Raw genomic sequence first — 13,225 nt, 5'->3', positions numbered from 1 at the left:
TGCCTTTGTTTCTGTGACTGATCATTGGGTGTTTAATACCTTTCTGAGACCCGATGAGAATAATTAAAGTAATCACTTGGTTGTAAACTAATGACAACAGAGATATAAGCCTCCCCCTTTGCTGATTGCTGATAGACTTTAGATAATTGATATATTTTCCCTCTGAAATTTGTTTCTGTGTTTTTGTGCATTAGAGCTCAAATTCCATATGCTGGACACACAAATAGCAAGGCTGATGAGCATATGTCAACTGCTTTGATGTAACTGTCTTTGTTTCTACTAATGATCTCAGGAGTAATGTGCAGAGGTTAATTGAGGCCCCTAGTTAGTAGATAATATTTTTATATATATTTAAAAGCACTCATCCTCCAAATGGAAAAACAATCATCTGGGTTAAGTCATTGCTTGCCTTGTTGTTTTAGTAGCTGTATCTTGTGCAGCTGACCCATGAGTCAATGTCAGCATGGGCCATTTCAATAAATACCTCAGGGTCAAGTTACCTCAATGAAATAGAGGATTCTGCACTTCAATTGTTGTCCCTTGTAGCCAATGAATTTTTAAACTCAGAAAATGAGTAACATGGCCAAGTGCTAATGTAGTAAAGGATGTTCTGGCACCTCGGACGCTCAACCAGTGACACAAAGGCTTTGTGGCAGCATGAATAAATGTTGTCCAAATAAACGCTGAGCCTTGGCATTGAGGTTCAGAGTTTTGCAGTTCATGGTAAGACTCATAGAGCAATTTGCTTAATCCTGACTGTGTAAACTGGATTTAGAAGAGTCTAATTTATAAGTCAGCTGGCTGGATAAATGGATTTCTACTCACAAAGGAGATGGAAAAATTCAGGGAAGTTCAATAAAGTTCGAGATTTTACTAACGAACTTCTTTTCTCAAAGAAAACATTTTTTAGCCATTCTGAGATTCTTACATATCTTTGCAGAATTTAAAGAAAAAGTGGAAAGAAAGAGGACATTTAAATCATACAAACTATATGCTTTGGGTGGAACTGAGTTTTACTAGCGATGGTGACAGTGGAAATGAAGGACAGGTATACATCTGGAGAAAAAGGAAGACTCCATGCTATGTGGATATGGAAGCCATTGAAGAGTTCAACCACCAGGATATTGTATACTTAGGAACTTGGAGAAAGCTAGAGACAATGTCAGGAAGGAGAGGAGAATGAGAATTGAGACAAGGACAGGAGTAGTTCATTGATTTGCAAACAAAATCTGAAGTGATCACTGAGCCTGCAGATGAGCTCCTAGGAAAAAAAGCCTACAGCTTCCTGGAGCTGAAGATCCTAGAGATTTGAGGGTGTTGTCATAGACATAATAAACAACTGACACAGTGAGACAGAATGAGCTCTGTGGGAAGTACTGGGGAGAGGATCAAGTCACACGTACCTGGGGATCCATTAACTAAGTTCAGAATTACAACTCTGCATAAACTCGATTTAGTAATTTACACACAACTCAAAGATTGGGGAGGTTCACCTTTTTGTTCCATTTATGGTATAAATTTATAAGAAATAATATCATGTGCCTTTTCCTTTTTTAAGGCATGTAAATACACACACACACACACACACACACACACACACACACACAACATAGATAGTTGTCTCTTTGGTAAAGGAACCACAGGACTTGAGATGGTTATTCTATCCTTAAGTTTGCACCCTTTCTGTTTCCTTCACACTTCTTCATTTGCTGATCTTCTACACAACCCCACTGGTCAGAATCTGAAGCACTGAACACCAGACTGTGAAGGCAATACCCTTTTCTCCGAATGATAGCTTATCTTAAGCTGCCTCTCATTTTCCAAACCACAACAGCTCTGGGCTCTTCCTCCCTTCTTATCAGCCTTCTCTCAATTCTGTTTTCTACACCTTTTGCTTTGTGACAGTAAAGTGTTACATTTTAAGTGTCTGAATGATGTTCATTCCATGCCATATGTTCATAACCCTCCCACATCTAACATGGTCAATTTCACCTGTTCCCTCATTTGCTAAATCTTCAAAGTAAATGGACTAAGTGGAAATATACCACCACGTTCCCTCCAACGAGTTTCCTGAAAGCGGCAGATGTTTTTGAGAGATCCAAAGAAATTTGGTCTCTTAAAGTTTCCTAGTACATAATTCAAACAGAGAAAGGATCATTTGAAGGCATCTAAAGCACTCTTTCTTGGTGCTTTTCTCCATTCAGCAGAAAAATAAGCTCCTTTTTTTCCCCTTCATACTGAATCTTTTTTCTCTGAAAACAACACTCAAGGTTTTTTTCACAGCAGTGATATAATCTGCTAGTCGTTTTCTTCTGAAACAGAAGACATGCCTTGGGAGGAAATTTAAAGTTCTGTTAAAGCGCTCATTTTAAAAGCTTTTAAGAGATATCATTAATAGTAAAAACTAAGACGAAAGTAGATACCCAGAAGAAATGTGCCCTGACCATTAAGGTAACTCATATTCCTTATCTACTATCATAACTCTAGTTTATAGTCTAAGCTCCTCCAGCCATTCAAATAGCCTCACTGTTGGTGGCTTTTCAGAGTCATTGTGGTTTACCAAATAAAGCTGTGGAAACTATTTTTCTTAAAGAAAATTGCTTAAATCGTATATATTTATTATTTTAATGCGCTGAATGAAACAAAATCAAGGAATTTTTTTGTTATCTATTATATCTGTGTTTTAATTTTACACATCAGCCATGGGTTCCCCTGTCCTCCTCCCTCCCATCCCTGCCGCCCTCACCTTCCCCCCCAGCCCCTCCCCTCCATTCCCATCTCCTCCAGGGCCAAGACTCCCCTGGGGATTCATTTAAACCTGGTGGATTCAGTACAGGCAGGTCCAGCTTTCCCTATTTGCAGATGACATGATAGTATACATGAGTGACCCCAAAAATTCAACCAAGGAACTGATACAGCTTATAAACACCTTCAGCAACAGAGCAGGATACAAGATCAACTCAAAAAATTAGTAGCCCTCCTATATACAAAATCAAGGAAATTTTGAACTCCAATTATTTCTATAGGATCATAAGCATACGAAAACCTTTGAAGCTGTTTTACCATATCTACTTTGTATTAAAAAATAGCATGTTTTCAGCATAGTGAACGTTTTTCATTTACTTTTGTGTGAAATAATGTGGACTTGGGTTTGTATGCTGTAGAAATATGATCCTATTGCCTTCATTCAGGTTGGTCACCTGTGAAACCCATTCACTCTGAGCCTGATAAGCAAAGACAATGTGATAATACAAGCTGTACTCAGTTCCCTTCACCTCAAGGCTCCTTTCCTTCCAAGGTATCAGCTTCAGCAAAGCATCTGAACATGCCATTGTACAATATAAAGAAATCTGAATTAAATGCAGTCGCTCCCACCATTCTTGCTAACACTTCATCCATCGAGATCACGATGTTGGTCTCTGAGGTGGATCATTTATTCCACAAAGCATAGCTTTATTTTAAACTACACAGTACCATACAATTATAATTTAGACATTTCAAGGAAAAGTGTGCTTTAATGGGCAAAAGTATAATTTCATTTTGTCCATTCATTGAAACCACTGGTAAGGGCTAAAATGAAATAAAATTGTAATATTCCTCTTCATTTTATGCTATTTAAATCATGCTAGTGAGCCTTGATAAAATATGGCTTGATGTCACCTGATCCCCACTGAACTTCTCTACCAAGACATAGACAACACTTAAGGATTAACTCTCTGGTGGTTTTACAGATTTTTCATGAAATGTCATTTATGTTGCTGGAGACATTTTTTTTTTTATATAAAATAGTTTAGAGAAATGCAAAATGTTACTACAGATTAATATCTGTTACAAGAAAATGAGTATAACTTAAGGATAAGTTCTTTGGCATTCTTAGATAATAAATTTACTACTAAAAACATGTCCATCTAGTTTGTTGTGAGTTGCAATGGATAGTTTATGTGTCCTTTATACGTTTTAAATCAAAATTTCAATTTTCTGACCTTTACTGAAATGAGCATTCATGACTGATTAATGCATTTATGTAACATATTGCTGGCAGACATGATACTTACATATTTAAACCTTTGCAGACAGCATATGACCCACGTTGATCAACTTGCTGAGCTTGAAAAGTTTGGCCCCTTCAGGGATACTCTGAAGTATGTTGCTCAGATTGACTTTTAGTTCACTAGGTAGCAATAGACAGCAGTATAAATAGATACACACAAGGTACATTTTGAAGGACCTGTTACTGCATCAAAAGGATACATATCCTATGAAATGATAGTTTGTTGTCTTTACACAGTAACAGATTCCTCTGAGTATAGTGATAGAGGTTCTGCCAATGAAACCATGGTATACCACAATAAAAGAAAGTGTTTACTGACTGATTTATTACATAGCATTCAACACGTCGAGAAGCAACCGTATATTCAGCAACGTTATCTGTTTGACACTGCTGTGTATTAAAACAAGTAAACCAAGGTTTAGAGTGAGAAACTTGGGATTCCCTACGTATCTTCAGTATTTGAAGAAGAGCCATTTTCAGTTGACTTGTCATTCTTAGGGAGAAACATTATTCACTGCTGTTGATAGACGTTACCATTTATCAAATTGCCATGTATTTGAACCCCATCTTTAGGTGCCGCCTTTCTAAAGCATTCCTTGGATTAAGTATAATGTTAAGAAGAAAATACACTAAAGCACTGAGATTCATGGTAGACCAACTCTCTCAAGGGTTGGATGTTGATTAAAGATAAGCAAGTGTAAAATAATTTTTGAAAGTATGTGTGCCTCTCTGTGAGCCTGTGTACATGTGTGATACCATGCATGTGTGGGGAGAGGCCAAGCTTGGTGATGGCTCACACCATCTGCCATGCTTGCAACAGGGTTTCTTTTGTAATCTGCTGTTCATGCCAGGCTAGTTGGCCTGAGAACTTCTGAGGCATCTTCAGTCTTCACAACCCAGCCCCCTCTAAGACTTCTGGGATTATTCACATTGACTGCCCTGTGTGGCCTTACATAGGTTCTGGTCCTCACACTTGCCATACAAGCATTTCACATATTGAGCCATGCATTGCACCCCTAGTCATTTTCTAAATGCATGTTCATGTCTTGAACCTAAAGAATCTAACACAGTTAACTCATAGTAACTAATACTATCATTTTTTTTTTGTTTATAATTGAGCCATTATTGTTTCAAGGAACTGTTTGGATTATAATATTTTCAATTTTGTTATTTAAAACTGCCTCATTTATTATATAAGGAAAGAAATTTGTATGAAAATTTTTAACAAAGTTGTCACATTTCATTTTGGCTTTATGATAGAACATTTCAAATTAGAAAAAAAATTGAACAATCTAAAAAAATTTATATAAACCAAATATTTAAAGAATATTTAGGTATTCATGAGGTAAAATGTTTAGGTAATAACATGAGGTAAAATGTTAGTGATAATGGAAATGATGATTTTTAGACACTAACACAGATCTTTTGTAGTTATAGTCACTGAGATTAAAGTCATTGACACAGAATTTTCACAATATATTGCTTAGAAAGTACAATGGGAAGCTAGAATGGTATCAGTTCATTACAATTTTATCATGGCCATAAAATTGATGTCAATAGATTTTAGAAAACTAAATGTTATTATACAATTTAATGTGTTAGAGATTGTTTCATTCTACTATATTTTGTAAAGCCAATGCAATTTTAAACCATAACACAGTATTATAAATATGATAATAAGAAACTAAATTTCAAAAGATATCTTTCCAGGAATAAGGATTGCTTTTGTCATTATAAGGCAGGTCTGCCTAACCCATGAAGACCTCTGATTTGGTGGCAAATTACTCTTTAAAGAATATCTTCCACCATTAAGGTGGAGCAAATTGATTTGACATTTAACTTCATGGATATCTAGATGAATGCATTGCCTGCTCACTGAATTGTTGGGAAATGAATTTATGAAGTAGGGAGTTGTAGCTGGAGTTTTCTCCAGTCCTGCCTGGCCCATGGTCAGGACAAATCTCTCTCACCGGCCAGTCCCACAGCAGCTTAGACTCAACCAAGTAAACACACAGAAACTTATATTGCTTACAAACTGTATGGCCACAGAAGGCTTTTTGTTATCTAGTTCTTATTTCTTAAATTAACCCATATCTATTAGTGTATAACTGGCCAGGTGGCTAGTGGCTTACCAGTACCTTACATCTTGCTTTGCATGATAGGTGGCAGGCAGCATCTCTCTGACTCAGCCTTCCACTTCCCAGAATTCTCCTCTCTCCTTGTCCCGCCTATACTTCCTACCTGGCTACTGACCAGTGTTTTATTTATTAACCAATCAGAGCGACACATTTAACATATACAACATCCCACAGCAGGGAGTTAATTTCTCTGGGGGAATATCATCCCTAAAATTATCTAGAATACATTCCGATCAATAAATAAAGATTTATCTTTAACATTATATAGATAATGTATATGTTCACATGTGTCTGCTCCTGCATTCAATCACCTAAAGTTACTGATTGTAAGTTATACAAGCCATGTTCTAGCTGTGAAGGTTGATATTTACCTGTCTCCAGGGCCACCTGCTTAGGCAAGGCCAATGTCTTGAATATGAACAGCCAAAAATATAATATTCATATAATAGATTAAAACTTACCTAATGAAGGTACCGAATACGCCAGAGTAGTATAAACAAAAATAAGGAATGCTTTTGTGTTTTAATATTTCCAGCAATTTCTGTTAACAGTAGGAACTGAAATGCAATTGAGAAATTTAGAAATTTTTATGAATCTTAGTTTTCATCCATTTACTGTGACCAAAGAAGAAAAATTTGAATACCTTTACCCATTTATACACTTAAGATATGCAGCCATATATTGCCAGGTTGTCCTTGGCTAAATTATGTATCAAATGAATCAGAGGGCATGGGAGAAGGCTCTGTTGGTAAAGGTCTTGCCTCAGAGCCTAATATCCTGAATACAGATCCTCAGCTGTCACAGACAAGGCTGCACAAAGCAGCAGGTGTATGCAGTCCCAGTGCTGATGGGACAGAGACTGATAGATCTCTGGAACTCACTGTCTGGCCCTCACAGTGCAAAGTCAACAGAACAAAATGAAGGACTAAACGTTGCCTGGAAATTTGAGGTTTTATAGTCCCCAAAGAGCTAAGAAAGCAGTGAACACTTGAGGAAAAGTGACCTTGGAAACTCAGAGTCCCCAAGTTTGGGGGAGGAAATCTCAGTGCTGTTGTACTTGGTTATATTCTAGGTTCTTCATTATAGGATGTGGATTTGAGATCCAGTTTTTCTTTGGTACCTAAGTCTTTTTATGTTATTCCAGAAAACTAGGTAGGGGGACCTGATGGATACCATATTGTGAAACTGAGTACTTTACAATTAAAGCTTTCCATTGAGTGATTAAAAATAATTATAAGAATCATGTTACTTGTTGACAATTCATTTAATGATAAAAATTGTTAGTTTGGGGTCTATATTGAAATAACATACTTAAAAATAATATTTCTATGTCTCCATTTTGATATTGCTTTTAGATTAAGCCTATCTTTAATTTCATGGTATAGTATATTACAAGATAACATCAAATATAACTCATGTACTTCCAGAGGTAAAGGGAATCTTAAACATTTCTTTATGTGAACTAAAACTCTGAGTTTTAGTAGTATTTAAATATAATAAAGTCTTAGAATGTATTCTACTATACTAAAGAATCTCCAGAGAAAAATATCATCCTGACATCTTTTTCTATTCTTTGTGCTCCAATAAGGGAAGAACACTGGGGTTGAGTCTTCCTGAAATAAACACAGCAAAAGTTGTGATGATTGATTCAATGGGGTGATTCATGAACTTCAATTTATTACTAATTGCTTCAATTTCACTGATCAATGTGGCACTGAGTTACATTTCTGTCACTGATGAAAATGTTGAATTGTTTTTGTTTTTTTTTTTCTGACAGAGGAATATAAAGTTATCAGTGGATGGAGCTAAATGTATTAAGCAATAAAACATGAATGTAAAAATTCTCCTCAGAAAAGACATACTCTTGTTAATTTGCTCAGTATTTTATGGACTGAATTTAGAAAGGATATTTGTAATGGTTTACAGAGTAAAAAATAGCCATAATGGCTACTTATTATTCTAATGACATATGTGTCTTTAGTCTATAATCCATCTATCTATGTATGCATCCATTTAGTCTATAATTCATCTATCTATGTAGCTATCAACCATCTGTCTACCATTAAATTATCTATCTACAATCTATCATATATCTATCTCTTTTAGTCTATGGAAAATCTTAAATGAGATGTTCATATTTGATTTATACCCCACAAATGAGATAAGCAACAACATGAATAATAGCTGAGTAATAACCTTTTCCCTTCGTTTCTGAAATAGTTTCCTGCTTTACTTTCAGGCAGCCTTCTCTAATCCACGTAGTTGTAGTCATCAAACTGGGATGGAAATCATGCTACAATATTCCCCTGCTCCTCTAAACATTGTCATAATTGTAGTCATCTTCTTGGATTAATTTACTAGTATAATATTTTATGGTAAGCTACTTTGTTTGAACATGATTACTAAAAACTAGAATGAACAATCCCATATATTTTAGGAGAGAAAAAAATAGAAACTGGAAATTTTTCTGTAGGAAAAGAACCTCCTACTCTGCTTCTAATTTGTAATGAAGTTCCTCTGTGAGGAAAAACTCAGGACATTTCGGGAGTCATTGCTTGACCTGCAGAAGTTCTAATACTTGATGGAGAGAGTCACTTTTGTGAATAAAAACTACAGCTTAGTTCCAAGAAATACAGCTTTTCTACTGAAGAACAAGGCAGGGGCATTTTACTTAGAAACCCATGAGGTAAAATCAAGCAGCACACTTCTGGGTGCTTGATTCTTGTGTCACATGATTGGCATCGCTTCTGAGAATGAAAGTTCTATCATGTTCACATCACATGAGTGGTCATTGACTCAAAAAAGCAAAATGTAACAGTATTCATGAATTCACTCAATTTAGAGAAGTAAAAATTCTCCCTGAAAATACGAGAAAGTCTCCAAGAAATGGGACTTTTTCATGGTGTAAATTGGGATTCTCAGGAGAGTGGTCCTGGACACATCTGCTGATATGACCATGGGATGCTTGGATAGAGCTAAACCTAAATGCATGATCTTGTCTGGGCATGAACTCTAACATTGCAGCTTCTACCCCTCATCCCCTGCTACTTGCTCACTGAAGAAACCAGGGATCCGTGCTTTTCAAAACTATCAAGGCAGCTAGCTCACTGGCCAGACAGATAGTCTAGACTAATTTGGAAAATCCAGATTCTTTGAGATATGCCCTCTCAAAGACAAGGAGGAAAGTAGTTAAAGAATACAACCTACATAACTTCTGTACCCCAAGTACATGCTAACATATGTGTACATGCATCACAAATATATGTGGACCCACAGCCATCTGTGCACATACATGCAGTGCATACATACATATAATTAAATAAAAAAGAAACATTTCAAGGTTTGTCTATTGGCATATGTACAAAAATTGGAAAATATAGAGATTGATTTGGGCCCAGTGCATGGATGATATACAAATTTGTGAACCATTTCACATTTAAAGACATTCTGGGTGATTCTTGTGAATTACCTTTGAAAACCAATGCAGATGTTTAAGGATTAATTATAGGTAGCAGCATTTAAGTAATTCTTTTAAATCAAATTTAGAAGATGTTTTTGTTAAAATACCCTACACCCAGTGTGTAGGCCATCGTAGCTCTCCTGTTGAATTTTTAGGATGTCTGCCACATTATACATGAACGATCTTGAGTTTCTTTTCTGTTCCTACAATCACCTCAGTTATGGAGGTGACAATGACTGTCCCATAGCTTACAACATTGGGCATTCTCTTTAGGCACCTTTCAAGAGTTCCCATTTAACTTGGGTGAGTTTAAGAAAGCATTTTAATTAAACTTGACTCTGCAATTACTAATTGAGAAATGTAAAGATAATAGTTTTGATTTTGGCTGAAAGGACACTGAATTCTATAGCTATTGTATCATTTGCTTCCCTGTCTGTTCAACCAGGGATTTGCATATTTCACATTATGTGTGTATTATTAACACTACTTTAAAAATCAAGGTAATTTGGTTGTTTGAAATATGGAGAAACCATTTGTAGAACAATAAGAGACATTTCAAGTGGATATAGTTCTGAAAAATAAACATATATTGTTGGGCAGAGTCAGTCACTGTTATGTAGCAGCAGATGGTGAGCGTTTTTATCCCACAGCCCATGGCCTTCCCTGTCCTCTTCCTCCCACATTTTCTCCCTTTTCTCTACCCCTTCCTTCTTATTTTTCTCTTTTGACTCCACCTATTTCTGCCAAATATTCTTTCTTTTTTAATAGATCTTAAAAGATATCCTTGGCTCAGGACCACACAAAATTGAACCCACCATTATTTGATGTGTGTATATCTCAGGAAATAATGCTATTTACAATGTATATTTAGACATTGCAAGTCTGCAGTCACATTCTGATTTCTGTGATTTCTTCATCTTTATGTTGTGTCTTTTATAATTATTTGAGACCACAACATGTATTAAAACTCCGTAAGTTCTAAGGTTTTGAGGCACTCTGTGTATGAGCAACCCCCCCTACACACACACCCTGCACAGTATAGTATGGAATTCCCACTGAGTTACAATGTCATCTCAGTGTTGTCACGTAACTGAGTCATTTGCTTACACCAAGTGGATTGAGAGTCTTTCATAATTTAAAGGCCCACACCTCTCTGAAAATGCAGTGAAGGGATATATCATACACCATCATTAACACCACACTATATTCCTGCCCCCACTCAACACCCATTTTTTATATAAAATTACAAATAATTCATGGAGCTACTTGAGATTTATTTATTGACTCTCTCATAGGGATGTAACTTTGCACTGTCATAATTTAAGGATAGAATCCTCACACAACTACACCTTGAGATTGTAGCTTTATTAATTATTCTTGTATATATTCCTTTTAATCTATCTTTGTCTGAATGATGAGACCTTTCACATTTTATTTTCTGCTCTAGTTAACTGTTACAGGTCTAATGATTGCATTTAAAGTAAAAAATTATAAATGAGGAAAACGTTCTGTAACACATCACTTACTTTAAGGACACTGTATTTATGATATAGAGCCCACATTGCTGTGGTACAGATTGGGCCTCCCTGTCCAAACACATCACATCTATTAAATCAAGTTTAAAATTTCCCCCTCAAATTTTATTGTAGTTCTTTTTGCTGCATCTGATGAAATGAAACAGATAGTTTGCAACCATTAAAAATATATTCTCTTCCAAAAAAAGAATGGTAAACTCATGACCAAATTAAGTTCTGTTTTTATTAAATTAAAATATGCATTTTAATTGGCTTGAAAGTGGATTAGAATTACACTGAGGTGTATTACCTGTCATCACAGAACAGAAATCTGCAAATTTAGGTGATTGCTTGGAAAGTTATAACAGCAAACAGTAGGATAGTCCACTATAGGTCATTATCATTATCTTCTCTGCATGGCTATTGCTTTTAGAATATTCTTTTGATTCATCTGCAATATAGTAGGATAGTAGCCAAAGCAGAGATTGTTTAAATGTCAAAAGTATCTAGAAGTTCGTTGACATCATTTGCTGTTCTATCAGAAGAGAAAAGTTTGTTTCCTAGCACTCATGTTGGGTGGCTCACAACAGCCTGTAACACTAGCTCCAGGGCACACACAGACACACTGACAAATAATCAAATAAATCTAAAAAAACCAAAAAAAAAAAAACCAAACAAACAAAAACAACTCAACTGTATCCCAAACAGAATATAATGCATAATTTTGATCTTCAAAATGCCTAGATGTTGTATTTCTATCATTTCATGGTACAACTTTTATTGAATCACTAGAATATCATTGGTGCTTCTACCAGCTTATTTACTGTAGCTACTGTAAAATACCTGTGTACTTTGTAAATGAAGAGGATGATTTAGCTCCGTTTCATAGAGCCACCTCATGGTTCTGAGTGAGGGCATACTGCCTGCATGACAGAACAGTAAGTGGAATGATAGGTGAATATAGATCAAAAAGCAAGACAGATAGCGAGAAACACTCAGAGGCCACATATCAGTCTTATAACAATTCACTTTTGCACAAACTGACTTAGTCTATAAGATCAACAGCTGGGCGTTGGTGGCGCACGCCTTTAATCCCAGCACTCAGGAGGCAGAGGCAGGTGGATCTCTGTGAGTCTGGGCTACCAAGTGAGTTCTAGGAAAGGAGCAAAGCTACAAAACAAAACAAAAGAACAGCAGCAGCCTCTTCCAAGGGTGATACCAACAGTCATGTGTCTTACAGGTCGCCAATATCTCAATTTTCCCACCTTTGAGACTATATGTCCAACACGTCCACCCTCAGTGACAGACAACATTCAGATAACTGCAGGGTCTATCAATTTTACACTATGGTAAAATACCAAAATTCTACCTGTATATTTCTATTAAGATATCAAAGATATTTCCTCCACTTTTCCATTACAACATCATTTCTCATGGTTATATTTTATTTATTTATTTATTTATTTATTTTTTATTTATTTATTTATTTATTTATTTATTTTTGCCTCTATTGCTTTCTATCTATTATACAGGAAATATTATATAGATATATAGGATGGTCATGTTACTACACCTTAAATTCAGTGTGTGTGTTGAATGAAAGTCACATATTTCAGACTAGTTTGAAACTTTACCAGCCACATCATGTCCTCTCTGATTGAACAATGTTGTGTGTACACTGGTTTCTCTGTTCTTTGTTCACGGTGTTGGGCTTGTTCACCTGGCTTGCTCTTTCACTGAACAGTAAGTATTGAGAGAACAAGAAATCAGTCAGTCTTATTCACCTCAGTCTCCATTTTAACATGCTGATTCCCCCCACAGGGTGAGGGGGGGATGTATTTGTGATTATCTTTACTTTTGCTTGTCCTTTTTATGGACCATGTTAAGTTTGACAGCTAAAATTAACATTAATTTACTGTTGTATGGCCTCATTGTACAAAAGATTTGGGATGATTTAGATATGTATAGAAAACCAAATGTGTAAAATGTAAATAAAGCCATGTATCTGGTTATTCCATTAAATAATTGAAAACATTTAACCCTATGAGTGTGAATGTAGATG

General features: G+C 35.8%; 1 protein-coding gene across 20 annotated transcripts in view; it reads left to right on the top strand.

Moving 5' to 3' along the window:
- Robo2 (roundabout guidance receptor 2) overlaps window positions 1-13,225 on the top strand; it is a 1,547,722-nt gene that overhangs the window by 1,051,821 nt on the left and 482,676 nt on the right. The window lies entirely within an intron of this gene.

The sequence above is a fragment of the Onychomys torridus genome, chromosome 12, assembly GCF_903995425.1.
Source record: "Onychomys torridus chromosome 12, mOncTor1.1, whole genome shotgun sequence".
Taxonomy (NCBI): domain Eukaryota; kingdom Metazoa; phylum Chordata; class Mammalia; order Rodentia; family Cricetidae; genus Onychomys; species Onychomys torridus.
This window is presented reverse-complemented; position numbering and strand designations above follow the sequence as displayed.